Source organism: Pleuronectes platessa, chromosome 8 (genome assembly GCF_947347685.1).
Source record: "Pleuronectes platessa chromosome 8, fPlePla1.1, whole genome shotgun sequence".
Taxonomy (NCBI): domain Eukaryota; kingdom Metazoa; phylum Chordata; class Actinopteri; order Pleuronectiformes; family Pleuronectidae; genus Pleuronectes; species Pleuronectes platessa.
Window position 1 is genome coordinate 28,604,027 of NC_070633.1, and position 14,464 is coordinate 28,618,490.

Here is a 14,464-nt window from a genome sequence, read left to right on the forward strand (position 1 = left end):
ACCTGTGTAGGACTCAGCCGGTCGGTGAGGAGCAGGCGAGTATGTTTGTTCTGAACTATAAACAGTATGTTTACAGGATATAAAGTTGTAAACTGGTGTATGAGTCTGAATATTTGTAGTCATCGGTGGTTTGCTGTAGGAATCGAACGGAGCAGCTGAGCGACCCGCTGCCGTACCTGTGAATGTACTTTGTATTCAGAAGTTTTTATTACAATAAACAAGTTCTGGAATTAGACACGTCACTCGTCGCTGTTTCCTGGAGAAGTGAAGTCAAACTGCTGAGACAGAAATCTGCAGCGTTCTGGTAATATTTATATTTTATATACCTAATTTTTATAAGGAAAAACCGAGCGGAGCTTATTTAAATGCACTTTCCCCAGACGGACCTTTACATGAACAATAAACACCAAATAAAGATGGACTCAAGTACAGACAAAGTGTCTCAATCGCCCCCTGGTGGCTGGCTGTGGTATAGATCATGAACCCAACCTCATCTATGTTAGTCGATTGTACATGGACCAAACTAAAAGTCCTTTATTTCTATTAACTTTTGTTTTAATTCGTTTTTCGATGATATGAAAACATGCTGAGACATCATGATTGACAGCTGAGACTGACTCACGATTGGTCAAGAGTTTGTATTCAGGATGTTTTGGCTTCATGTCTGGATAGTGGGAGGAAACGTGTCGTCTATCTTTGATTATGATTTGTTTCTATGATATACACATACACAACAATAAAAAAATCCATGTCAATAATGTCTTATTATTATTTAATATAACAAAACAATCCCCTCTCAGTCTATAATTAGTCGTCAGTTCAGTCCTTGTGTTTTGGGCGTGAAGCTGTTATCAGGTCGACCCACCTTCCAGGTTCTGATCCGTTCCCTTTACATCCCGACACATTCAGTTCTCTGAGAACATCTCTGCTGCTTCCATCCCAACATTTAATTGCACTGATCGATTGAACATCATTTTAAGCAGCTCGGTTATTGATCGTGGAAAATGTTTACAGAGCTGCGGAATAAACAGCCTCTGATGAGGCTAACCTCTGTGAGAGATCAGTGTTTATGTTTCTCAAAGTTTAAATGTGAACCTGAAAGATTAAAACTAAAGTAAATCCTTCAGAGACCAGTTCAGCACGTTAATATTAACATTTATATTCATGGCCTTCTGAGCTCGGTGCGCAGCAGAGAACCCGACCGGAGCCTGATGCAGTTAATATGAGTATATGAGTTATGATGCCCTGATTACAGACGTGTGTAAATATATGTAAAAAGATAACTTAACATCCAGGTAGTAACAACATTTATTCTAATATAATCAACACAATCTGGCCCGACCACACTCTAGCGTGGACACGCTAGGCTCCACCCCCTCACTCATCCAAATAGTTACTTCTGGTTAAAAAAACAAGATGGCCGTGGACAAAATGTGAAAATGAGGCTTCAACACCGCAGCTCACAAACCAACAGGGGGCGACGGTGGGTTGTTTATCACAGTTACCACCTGACCCTTTAACTCCTCCCACTCAGACACTCATCATCCAATGAGGATCTGGTTCATTTCTCTGTTTGTATCATTAACAATTCAATATTTTGGGGTTTCGAGTGACGTCTTTTCAGAATAAGACATTTTACAGATTGACAGTTTCACCTCCAGCTTTGAATAGAAACCGTGAAACCTCCCAGAACTTTACGTGTAAGCAGAAAAGTATCATGAATACTTGATGGTTCTGTTCTGTGACATAATGTCCAGGAGGCGGCTCTGCTCTGGTTTCATTACCGGCGTCCTCAGCACATTACCGAGCTCAGGGGTTTTCCGGCTGCCGCAGACAAACATTCATCATCTCACTGATCGCAGAGAAAACACAAAACCACGCGGCAGTAATGAAACAGTGAAGTGGACGATGAGAGGTCGGAGGAGACGAGTGAAAGGTCAGTCAACACAAAACAGCATCGTTTTCAGATCTGTGTTCGTCTGCCTCGGAACGTGGAGCAAAGATTCTCTATCGCTAACAGAGCTGTGTGTCTGTGTGTCTGTGTGTGTGTGTGTGTGTGTGTGTGTGTGTGTGTGTGTGTGTGGTCGTCCTCGAGGAGTTTCAGATTTTTTTAACCTTATCCTTTGTGGTAAATGGAGAGTGTGTTTTTCACTGTGTCTCAGAACCAGTCCATACTTAGTGCTGCTGTTATATTTTAATTAAAGCCGAACGGCGGCCTTAATTACCGCCATGATAAACAACACCTCTCTCTCTCTCTCTCTCTCTCTCTCTCTCTCTCTTTCTTGTCATCAAAGCTCGCCCAGATGTAGACACACTCACACACACGTGCAGACACACACATGCAGACACACACACACACACACTCTGAGCCTGCGGTCGGTCTCAGTGGTGCAGCAGAACTGTGTTTATGGCTGTTAATGAAAACTGAGGCCGGAGTCCCCGAATCCCAACGCTAATCACCATCCAAGTCTCTGGACAGGAGAAAGAGAGGGAGGGAGGGAGAGAGAGAGAGAGAGAGGGAGAGGGAGAGGGAGAGACAGAAAGAGAGATGGAGAGAGAGAGAGAGAGAGAGAGAGACAGAGAGAGAGAGAGAGAGAGACGACAACATCTGATCACATTCAAGTCTGAACAAGCAGAATAACATAAAAAATTAAATGAATATGTGGAGAATAGGCGTCCATCTTCCTGTGTGTGTCGGAGTGTGTGTATGTGTGTGTGTGTGTGTCCAGTGTGTATCATCAGAAATGTAATATAATCCTCATCAGTGTATAATCACCTGAGAAATCTAAGAATGGTCTGTTCCCGTTACCTGAGAGTGAATCTCTCGGGCGGCTCCTCGTCCACGTCCTCTACAGAAGCTCTGAAGGGACAAACACTGAAGACGTCTTTCTACATTCTCACATCACATGAAGGCCGACGTACTTTCTCCTCCTCTCTCTAGCAAGCGGAGGAGTGAGATAAGGGGTATTTAATTAGTGAGTCACGACTCTTCACGTGCATGTTTCAGACGTGTTACTTTCGGAGGACGTGCACCAACCAGGTTCCGGAGGGAGGAGGGAGGAGGGAGGAGGGAGGAGGGAGGAGGGAGGAGGGAGGAGGCGTCCATGATGCAAGAACCTCCTGTCACAGTTAGAGCTAAAAATACAAGTTCAGGGCGTCGTTAAAAACAAAAGGCTCTTTGTCCCTGTGGAGCAGGAGGACGATGATTCCATTTTGTTTTTAATTCGTTTTCCTTGTGATGTTATTTTGACGATCATGTGTGATGATGTAGATACAACTATTTTAATGATTTACCTGTTTCACATACAAACAAATGAAAACATCAAACATCAAACTGAGTTTCCTGAGAGAACGTGCTGTTTTCACACTGAGTCTGAAAATAACCTGAACAGAGAGTTTATTAAGCACCACCCGCCACACTGAGCTCCACCCGGCTGGAGAGAATGGACCAGGAGGAGACATCACCACGGGGACGAGCCTCCTCCTCCACAGAGACAGATTCTCCTCCTGGCTCGAAGCTCTTTCTTCTCACATTTGCACATTTTCACTGATGAAGAAATTCATCGTCCAAAACTAAACTGCAATTTTGATTTTTCATTTAGCTCAATATCTGACAGGCTGTGCGACCCGCAGCTATAAACTGAGCCACTGGTTTCTATTGGCTCGACTGAAACAACAAACGCACATTATTTATTTCTTAATTTAGCACAGAAATCATTTCTAAGAGCTGCCTGTAGGTGTCGCTGGTGCTTCTGGTTCCTCGGTGACCCTGTGTGTCCTGGTTAATTGTGTTAGGATAATAAATCATGTCCTCTTGGCCGTTACGCCGCTGCTCACAGCCGAGTCAAGGGAATTGATTTAAATTGAAATAACAAGATGAGATCAGATCATTTTATTTTCTGAAAACAAGAGAAAAAAAAATCCCAAAAAGATTAGTTTCTGGATCAGCGGCCATTTGGACCGTGACGTGTCCTCTGCCGCCCTCGACCACAACTCCACCAGACTGCTACTGTTAGCACGGAGCCAGCACACATACACACACACACAGACACACACACACACACAAACAAACCTTCATGTACTAACACACTAAACAAACACACAAGGATACAGAGCCTCCAAATAATTAGTGATCCCAGAAGTCTGCAGCAGCATAGTGCCAGCAGTGTGTGTTTGTGTGTGTGTTTGAGTACATGAAGGTTTGTGTGTGAATGTGTGTGAGTGTGTGTGTGTGTGTGTGTGTGTGTGTGTGTGTGTTCAGGTTTGGACAGTCCCCTTAATGAGGAGACAGAGGACAGACTGGTTTATAGAGAAAACCTTCCAAATCCCATTACTGCTCTGGTTAGTGTGTGTATGTAGGGGTGTGTGTGGGTGGTTTTACGAGTAGGAGTGTGTATCATTGTGTGTGTATGTGTGTTTTTGTCTCTGTGAGTCTATATAAGTCTCTAAGTTGTGTGTCTGTGTGTGTGTCCCATTCTGTCCTCAGTAAACAGCGACTTCTCATTAAAGCTTTCCGCTTGGCTGCCAGCGAGCACCGAGTCCTGGAACCTGGATAATCCACTCCCCAACACACACAGACACACACAAACAGACTCACACACACAGACACACACACACACACACACACACACACACACACACACACACACACACACACCAAAGCTCTTGCCAGCCCGACTTGCAGCTCTTATATCAACTCAACAGTCACCTGGAGAGAAAATAATATGGAGAGAGAAGAATGTGAGGAAGAGATAAGAAAATAAAGTAATGGAGAAAGGAGGAAGAAGAGGAGCAAGAGGAGGAGGGAGGTCTGGAGAAACATGGGAAAGGAGGTGTGAACAGAGGATTTGCAGTGTAGGAGGAAGAGGTGGAGGGATGGAGGAGAAGAGGATGATGGATGAAGATATTGAGCAAATGAGGAGATCCATAGGAAGGATGAAGAGAGGAGGAGGACAGAGCAGGTGAGAAAAGGAGATAGAGGAAGAAATGAAGGATGAAGGAGAAGATGATGAGGAGCAGCAGTGGAAGATGGAGGAAACTGGAGGAATGGTGGGATTAAAAAAGGACAAGAATGGAAAGAGAGAGTGGAAGGTGGAGGTGGATGCAGAAGCTGAGGATGAAGACGAGCGGTGAGGGAAGCGGTTCTCCTCCTCCGTGGTTAGCTCCTTCATTCCTCCTTTACTACATCCTCTCCATCTTCCTCTCCTTCTTCCTCTGTAAAGAAAAAGGAGGGACCGTGAGGAAAGAGTTGAGGAAGAGGAAGGATCATTTTAAACCAGAAGAGGAAGAAGAGGAGTAGCTAAAGAGAAGAATAGGAAATGGAGGAACCAAGCAGAGCAGAGATAGAAGCAGAATGAAGGAGGAGAAGAAGAAGAAAAGGAGGATTAAAACAGAGGGAGATAGCGAAGGAGGAAGAGGAGGAGCAGATGAAAAGAGAAGGAGAAGAAAAGGAGGATTAAAACAGAGTGAGATAAAGAAGTAGCAGAGGAGGAGAAGGAGTCAGGAGGAAGAGGAGGAGCAGCAGAGGGAGTGGGTGTAGTTGCAGGTTAATCCTCTCCCATTAGCAGCTCCTCTGTGTGCTGGGAGGATTAGCCTGTTGTCTGAGCTCCCGTCGGCCGGGAGCGGGGGGGTGCGCCGCCCCGGTGGCCCAGCCGGGAGCCGCCGACTGAGGGCCCGGCCGCCCGCCGCCATCCCTCCTCCTCCTCCTCCTCCTCCTCCTCCTCCTCCTCCTCCTCCTCCTCCTCGGCCACAGAGCTCTGGTTCTGCATCGACAATGACCGGGATGGATGGGAGAGTGTTCCCTGGGCAACGGTTTAGAGGCCCTCCCCTCAATTAACCTCTTGGCATGGCTCTATCACACACACACACACACACACACACACACACAAACAAACACACACACACACAAAGACGGACACACACGTATTCTAGATATAACTAACACATTGATATGCAAGATACAAAGTCGTGGAGCCCATGCACAGATTAGGTCAAGTTGAGGCTGCTGCTCATAATTCATGGCACACAGGCCAAGACACACACGCACACCGACACACACCGACACACACAAACACACACAGAGTAAAACACACAGCTTAGCAGAGGATGCTGTATTTACAATTCGGGTCACACAGGCAGAGATAAAAACACACCGAGGCGAACACGGGTCAGCGGTGCTGCTGGTGCTTCTAATGCAGAGCACACACACACACACACACACACACACACACACACACACACATGCAAGTACGCACTCTCATATATACACACACACTCTTGTGCACACACACGCACGTATGTTTGAGGGCAAAGCATCACTTATGTTGTTTGTAATGCCAAACACCGGCTTGGTTTAACAAACACACACACATTTTACACAGTTACACACACACTTCCTCACACTCTACACTTCCAGCCAGCTGTCGATAACACACAGATAAGGACGAACAAACACAAACACGAAAAAAGAGAGAAGAAGAAGAAGAAGTGCGAGCGAGTGAACTTCCTGTCCCAGCAGACCAATCAGATCCTCCGACACCTTCTCGTTTTCCTGCCAATTTGTTGTTCACATCTGTCGCCGGCTTGTGTGTCGCTTCTGGTGCGAATCTGGGCCGACGGTAACTTCCTGTGACCGGGAGCGTTCCATGGGTGGAGTCGTGGGGGGGGGGGGGGGGGGGGGTGGAGTTAGAGCCTGGGAGGCGAAACTGAGGGAGAGAAAGTCTGACTGCAAACGGCACGCAGACAGGACGGCCTTCACATCACATCACGTCACTGTGTGTGTCTGTGTGTGTGTGTGTAGCAATGATTACACATGAATTTAAATGTGTGTTTGTGTTTCCCTGGTGTGTGTGTTTCTGAAAGTGGAGATGGTTTGGGGACATGACTGTGATGACTGACTCTCATGGTGTGTGTGTGTGGGGGGTGTGTGTGTGTGTGTGTGTGTGTTTGTGTGTGTGTGTTACATGGAGGGAAGTGCTGTCCAGGGGGGAGATCTTCTTCTGCTCCAGTTATATCGGTCAGACACCAGCACAGCCCTCCACGGTCCACTTCCTGTCCATTTCCCGTTGACCTTTGACCCTGGCGACTGAGTTGAGGTCCTGAGGGTTCTGATGGTGTTTGTGTGTTTGTGTGTGTGTGTGTGTCTGTGTGCGTGTTGGGGTGGTATTCCCCTTGTGGACCTAGGAGGCAGAAAACTAAAATAAGTGAAGTGGAAAGAGTTATTTTGTCCCTGTTCTCAGTCAACTTACAGAAAATAAATGATAATATTAAAATGATAAATAAAACCTTATATGATAATAATATATTTAACCAAAAAATAATACAAATACCGACTGGGAGTGATTTAGTTAATGTTTCCTCCAGTTTGATAAAAGCGATATTGTGGACGAACGTATTGATAGATTTGATTTTATGGTTTTTTATTGGAGCTATAAATAAAACAGAGTAAAACCAGCTCCTTACAGGAGGAGGTGAACTGATCTGAGGATCTGAGACGTCAAGCTGAGTTTCCTTCACTTCAGAAGTCCAGACAAGAGGAACGTGTGAGGAGAGTGTGAATCAGAACCAGAACCTTCTGTGTGGAATCGTGCAGCTTCTCGAGCTTCTGTAGTTTCTCATTAAAAAGAAATGGTCCGGTGCCAGTTTGAGGTCAGAGCTGAAGTTCTCCTCTGACTCACTCGGCTCTTTACTCACATCACACTTCCTGTCTCCGCCTCCTCCTCCACAGCGAGGACGTGTCCAGATTGTCTTTGTCACCTTCACGTCCAACAACCTGTTTCTGGATGGACCTCAGTTTCTACACGTGTTTGTCGTCCGGTCTCTGTTTTGATTGTTGAGGTTAAAAGTTGCTTTTACTAACCGACCGGTTTGATCCTTTCAGAAAAGTTTCAAAGCAATGTGATGATTTACTGCTTTCAACAGTTTGCTGTCATTTTGCAGTGACAGGTTCTGAATGTCTCTCTCAGCTCATTCCTCCGCTAGGTTCCTTCAACTCTGCACCAAATCCTGTTGTGTTCCTTTGGACCCACTTCTAAAACTAGAAGTTTCATGTAAACGGTTAATTTCCACCTGGTCGGGTTCCCACAGGCTCTCAGTGGCTGAGCTGCTTGTTAAACAGTGTTCACACCGACAGCTGCAGAAGCGCAGGTGGACGACAATCCACATTTTCACTTCACTCATGTTTAATCATTGAAGACGAGTCGGGTCACAGCTCATATGGAAACAGCTGCAGGCGGGTCCAGATCACGATGTTCTGCAGGTTTGTGTTTGAGAATATCTTTGATTTGTTTCAGTGAGATTCACAAAGTTTTCTCTGTGGAAATAGTAAAAAAAGTCGCAGTGCTACAGAAAGTGATGGAACGTTCCAGGATCTGCTCATTTGTCCGGATCGAACCAAAGTTCTTTCACAAAGTTCTGGGAGATCTTTCTCTGCGTGATCCTGTTGAAAGAAGTCAGAGAAACAAGGATGAAACCATAACCTCCGTGGTGGAGTCATAACCGGCAGATGAATCAATAATAGAAATAATTCAGCAGACACACGGCCTCTATACGTCTGGAGCTGAAACTAAAGAACCTCAGTTTACAGAGCGTCGCAGCAGAGCGTGAATGTTCCAAGGTGCTCTGTTCTTAGCTTGTGTCCCCCCCCCCCCCCCCCTGTGCCGCGGTGACCTCCCTGATTCCCCCGCAGGGATCACAAAGTTTCATCTCCTCTTATTAAACTTAATTTCCAGCGTGTGTGTGTTTTCTCCGTCTGCTCGGTGACAAGGAGACGCAGCCGAGCGGTAAATTGTCCTTGTCATCCGCGTGTCACCAGCCGAGTCGGTAACCTTAACGAGGACCGCGTGTCCGCACCCCCCCCCCCCCCCCCCCCCCCCCGGGCGCTCGATGCCGGGGTCTCCGAGGACCGGCTGCGTGGCGTCCTCCTCTCGTGGTGTGGGACGCCGCTGACGCCCCTGTCCCGCCTCGCTGCTAATTAGGGAAGCAGCATCGACCTGTTGGCTACCTGTGGGGGGGGGGGGGGGGGGGGCGGTCCTTCTGCCGCTCTGTGAGGAGGAAGATAAGCTGCTCTGCTGGTCACTGAGCGTCACCGGGACAGATGAGGGTTCAGTGCTTTGCTCAAGGGTACATCGGTTGTGAGTGAAAGGTAACAGGAAGTGCTCGTCTGCAGCTTGACAGGAAGGGGCGGGGCTTCTCTGTTCCCTTATCAAACCTCGAAAAGAACAAACTCTTTGATATTAAGGACTTTCTCAGCATTTCTACAACCTGCTGTGATTCTCCTGGACGTCTAAACAAAATCACCTTCAGGTCAAATTCAGTGATTTTGCTCCAGATGAAGAACATGTGGAATAATATCATCCAGTCTGGTTCCCTCTCGTCCTGCTGCATCGATTATCATCCTTATTTGAAACATGGTTATCGGAGTGAAGCACTGATCTGGGACCTGCTCTCTCAACGCAGCGGCCATGTTGATGTGGTTTCAACATGGAGAACGTTTGTCGTCTGGTCGAGTCGATTGCAGCGTTTCCTCCCTCCAGATAAGAGACACACACAGATTGTGTGTCGATAGCAGGATGGAATGGGGTCAGTGTGTTCTGCGTGTGCACTTACTGTACATGTGTGTGTGTGTTTGTGTTCGCTGACGCTCTCTCTCTCTCTGCTGCGATGCCTCTCTCGCTCTCTTCTGTCACTCATCAGATCCCCACTCGTCTTTCAGAGCTTCCCACACACAAACACACACAAACACACACAAACACACACATATCGCTTTTCACACTGATTTGATTCTGATTTCTTTCTTTCAATCACTTTCTTGGATTATCTCTCTCTCTCTCTCCCTCTCCCTCTCTCTCTCTCTCTGGCCTCCATCCTGGCCTTATCTCTCTCGCTCTCATAGTATCTCCTTTGTGAACGGATCCTCAGCCCTGGCCTGCATTTGCATGGGCGGGAGCCAATAAGGCGTTTGGCTTCGAGGGGGGGGGGGGGGCTGAGCAGAGAGGAGCAGAAGCTCATTTCCATACATAACGAGGTCTTTTCTGCCGGCAGCCGGGGAAACAGAAAACACGGGAGAATGGATTTATTTCTGTTTGGTTCTGTCAGAGATTTCCCTCAGTGGTTGAAGTCGATCCAGGAGCCAATTATGAGTCGCTCTGCACATGGAGAGAGATTTCTTTTAATTGTATTTTGTCTCTTCTCAGCTCTCACTGCCTCTGCTTCCCCCGGTAAAGAGACGGAGGAAAGACAGAGCAGCTGAAGAGTTGACGATGACAGGGAGGTGAGGGCGACTCCAGCTTCATCAGCTCTTCCTCATCAAAGCAGCCTCCTCCTCCTCTTCTCCATGCTCTCAGCTCCAGGGCCTGTGTTTCTCTGAGAGGAGCTTCGGGCTGAAAACTAACAATCTTCTTCGCTTTCACTGTAAATGTCGAGAAAATTTGAAAATGAAAGAAAAGAAGAACTTGCAGCGAATCAGAGAGAGAGAGAGAGAGAGAGGGAGAGAGAGAGAGAGCGATTTCACATCAGGACGAGCGAGACGTGCTCGACGCTCCAACAGTCGTTTTTAAAATGTATTTTTTCTCTTTATCAAACATGAGTGAGAAGCGAAAGAGGAGAGCGAGAGAATAAGAAATTAAGGCATCTTATATTCTCCAGGATTGTTTTTTTTTTTTGCCTTTTTCTAATCTGCGATGCAAAAGAATTAAAGCGTGGAGCCGAGCTGTTATCTCCTGAACGCAGAGAGAGAGAGAGGGAGAGAGAGAGAGAGAGAGAGAGAGAGAGAGAGAGAGAGAGAGAGAGAGAGAGAGAGAATAGGCCAGAGCTGAATAATGAATCAAACACACTCCAGAGCCTTTTACATTTTCCTATACTTCACCTTAAATATTGAGAGGCCTACTTCTCAGCCCACTGCTGCTCTCAGGCAAACAGAGATCGGGGGGGCATGAGGGACAGACGATTCCTCCCGTCCTCCGCTTTGTCTCTTTTCCCCGGGACACTGACTGATGTTGTTTTGCAGTTTCTATCCCCGGCTCGCCCGCTGACATTTTGCATAATGTGGTAGGAGCGACTGATCCGAGCAGCTGGACGGCCGGTGATGAATGCTGGGAAGTGGCGGCGTGGGGAGAGAGCCGGGCTGACAGAGCGGCGGGGAGAGCTGCTCTAGCTCCGGCTGCGGAGATGAAGCTAATCATGTTAATCAAGTTTCCTGTGTTTAGATCAGTGGCTCACAACAGGAAGCACAGGAGCCGAGGTGTGATGCGTCCTCCAGAACCACCCCCCCCCCCCCCCCCCAAACCCCCCACTAGGAACCTTTGACCAGAAAACTCACAAAAGTGTAACATGGCTCGAAATTCACCCAGTGCACCAGTAAGATGGTGAAATACCAAGTGAGCTGGTGGAGCTCAGGCCTGTTGGCTGAGAGCTGAGAGGGGGGGGGGGGGCAGTACCACTGGACTACATGTGTATTTCACATGTGAAGTCGTCATGATGGAGATGAAACCACGTCATGTGCAGCTGCTGCTTCACAGAGCAGATACTCAATATCTCAGATTTTATTTAAATCAAATAACATTCAGATGATTTCCCGGAGTGAAGTCGGATTTATTTATATATATATAATATACATCAGTGTGTGAGTGTCAATCAAATTCCTTATGGACCCAGTGTGAACCTAAAGTCCTCGTGGACCAGACGTGAACCAGTTCAGTTCAGTGGACGTCCCGGCGCTGCCTGGCTGATGGTGGATGACGGTGCAAAGGGGGCGGAGCTTCTGCAGCCTCGGCTGGTTGACATGTGGACAGGTGCTAATGGAGCCCTCCACTCGCTCCTGTCGGCTCTGTTCAGTGCCGGCGGTGAACTTCCAGCCACGGCGGCAGCGACGTGAGACTTCACAGCTTCCTGGAGAAGATAATCTGATGTTAATTACCACGGGGTGCCAATAAATCACTCACACTCATGTCAAAAACACGAAGGGGCCCTTCATGCATCATTATGGCTTCACCGAGATGAGCGAGCGCGAGTCTTTCGCCATGACACCCGCCGCTTTGCATAAAAGTCCCTTCATTACCCCGCCCACATCCTTTCACTGAGAGTTTCCTTCAACTGCCTCCATCATCTCCTCCATCGTCTCCTCCTTCACATCCACTCACGTCATCAAAGTCAAATTAAACGTGTCGGAGGTGATTATAGACTTCCCCCCCCGCTCTATGATCGATCACCTGATCTATGCATTTACAATCGTTTGATAAAGTGATGAATTCAATTAGCATTTAAATGATCCGTTCATCCACTGTTTATGTCTTAATGCCGTTCAGGGTCACAGGATGGAGCGTCTCCCAGCATGCACTGGGTGAGAGGCTGGCAGACGCCTCTGGCTGCAGGGATGGTTATTAAACATGGAAATGATGGTTCTGACCTCTGAAGGTCAAAGAGGCACCGGGAGTTGAAGCATGGGACTTATTTTAATATAACCAATCTGTAGATGACACCGTGTTGGGGCGAGCGAGCAGAGAGACGTGTCCTCTCTCTCTCTTCAGAACTAAATGACTCCTGAACTTGGACCCGACCGGTGACCCCCCGTCCCCGTCCTCGTCCTTGTCCTCGTCCTCCTCCTCCTCGTCCCCGTCCTCGTCCTCGTCCTCGTCCCCGTCCTCGTCCTCGTCCTCCTCCTCGTCCTCGTCCTCCTCCTCCTCCTCCTCCTCCTCCTCCTCCTCCTCGTCCTCGTCCTCGTCCTCGTCCTCGTCCTCGTCCTCCTCCTCGTCCTCGTCCTCGTCCTCGTCCTCCTCCTCGTCCTCCTCCTCCTCCTCGTCCTCGTCCTCCTCCTCGTCCTCCTCCTCGTCCTCGTCCTCGTCCTCGTCCTCCTCCTCGTCCTCCTCCTCCTCCTCGTCCTCGTCCTCCTCCTCGTCCTCGGCCTCGTCCTCGTCCTCGTCCTCGTCCTCCTCCTCGTCCTCCTCCTCGTCCTCGACCTCCTCCTCCTCCTCCTCCTCCTCCTCGTCCTCGTCCTCCTCCTCCTCCTCCTCCTCCTCCTCGTCCTCCTCCTCGTCCTCGTCCTCGTCCTGGTCCTCGTCCTCCTCCTCCTCCTCGTCCTCATCGTCCTCGTCCTCCTCCTCCTCCTCCTCGACCTCGTCCTCGTCCTCGTCCTCCGCTGGCCGCTCACAGGTCCTCAGTTCTCTGGATGAACGTGGAGGGATTTCTTTCTTAGTTATTAAATTGAACCGTTGGACTCAATCAGCTTTTAAAGGTTAAACTCAGTTTGAAGCTGCAGCTCCGACATCACAATGGACTCTACTGTAAACTCATGATGTGATTATAATAGAATTTATAAAATAATCATATTGTAGATTAATTAAAAAATATAAATCACTTCAGCAAATATCAACCTTTAAATACACTGATGTGGCTTAGTGTTATAAATAACTCTATTTGTTTTAAGAATTTATCTAAGATGCATATTTACACACTGGTTAATTAACTTTAAAAAACACGAAAGTTGACTCAAGCTATTTTCGGTAAATTATTACATTGTTACTTTTCATTACAGATGGTAAATTGATATAAATATGAATCAGAAATAACGTTGAGTGTTTTGTATAAAAATAAAAACTGAACTCAGAAACTTAACATTTGCTCATTTTCTCAAAGAACAGAACAAAACTTCAGAGGTAAAATAAGCAGGAGTTGATTTAACAACCATCTTATTTAATATTTAATATCTTCGTGGTTTTTCTTTGGTGAGTTGTTCACGTTTTCTTTAATCATGTTCGTGGTCAGAATTCTCTCCAGACGGATTTAAGCCTCATGAGACGTCCTGGAAACACAAAGATCAAATAAAACCACGCAAACTGATATAATACGCCCCCCCCCCCCCCCCCCCCCCTACTGTAAATCTTCATATCTAACGAGCGTGGAGGTGACTCTGACGACCTGGCTCCGGTCAGCTCCAGCCAATCAGAGCGCTGGAGGAAGACGAGCTGTCCTCACAGCAGCGTCTGAGGCTCACGCTGTTCTCTCCACCCGAACATCTGGCTTCAATCTGTGTGTGTTGTCGTGTTGTCGTGTTGTCGTGTTGACCGTGCTGACGGCTCTATCACAGCCCGTGTGCGTCTGTGTCCAAGCTGCTACAGGAAGTGACACGGCAGCAGCAGGTACAAGGTGCTGCCGGCGCGCCCACGTCCAAACCCATCAGACGGCGCCTGAGCTAACCACGACTTCCAACATGGCTGCCAGAGGGCAGAGAGGGAGCTGAGTCAACGACACATGAACCGAACTTTATCCTCTCAGCTCTTCTGTGTTTTAACTCTTTTTAAACCAGTTTGACTGAGTTTGAGTGTTTCTGTTTCAGTGGAGTGGTCACGTGACCAGACGTGTTTCCTGGTCACGTGACCAGGACGTGTTTCCTGAGGTTAGAACTCGTTCAGGCGGTGACTTTAGGTAATAACTGGTTTATTAAATCATCGTGGTCACAGCTTTTTGACAG

At 47.7% G+C, this 14,464-nt stretch overlaps 1 protein-coding gene across 1 annotated transcript in view; it reads left to right on the top strand.

Annotated features, from left to right (window-relative positions):
• The window catches only part of LOC128445766 (protocadherin-1), a 135,829-nt gene that overhangs the window by 102,320 nt on the left and 19,045 nt on the right, over positions 1–14,464 (top strand). The window lies entirely within an intron of this gene.